Genomic DNA, 243 nt, shown 5'->3' with positions numbered 1-243 from the left:
TCCCTCCCACCCTCCCTATCCCACCCTTTCAGGTGGTCACAAAGCACCGAGCTGATCTCCCTGTGCTATGCGGCTGCTTCCCACTAGCTATCGATTTTACGTTTGGTAGTGTATATATGTCCATGCCTCTCTCTCGCTTTGTCACACCTCACCCTTCCCCCTCCCCATAACCTCAAGTCCGTTCTCTAGTAGGTCTGTGTCTTTATTCCTGTCTTACCCCTAGGTTCTTCATGACATTTTTTT

Source organism: Delphinapterus leucas, chromosome 11 (genome assembly GCF_059928025.1).
Source record: "Delphinapterus leucas isolate spDelLeu-1000000601 "Yukka" chromosome 11, BTC_Dleu_Yukka2, whole genome shotgun sequence".
In the NCBI taxonomy this organism is placed as follows: Eukaryota; Metazoa; Chordata; class Mammalia; order Artiodactyla; family Monodontidae; genus Delphinapterus; species Delphinapterus leucas.
The sequence above is the reverse complement of the archived record's forward strand: the minus strand, read 5'-3'. Positions refer to the sequence as shown.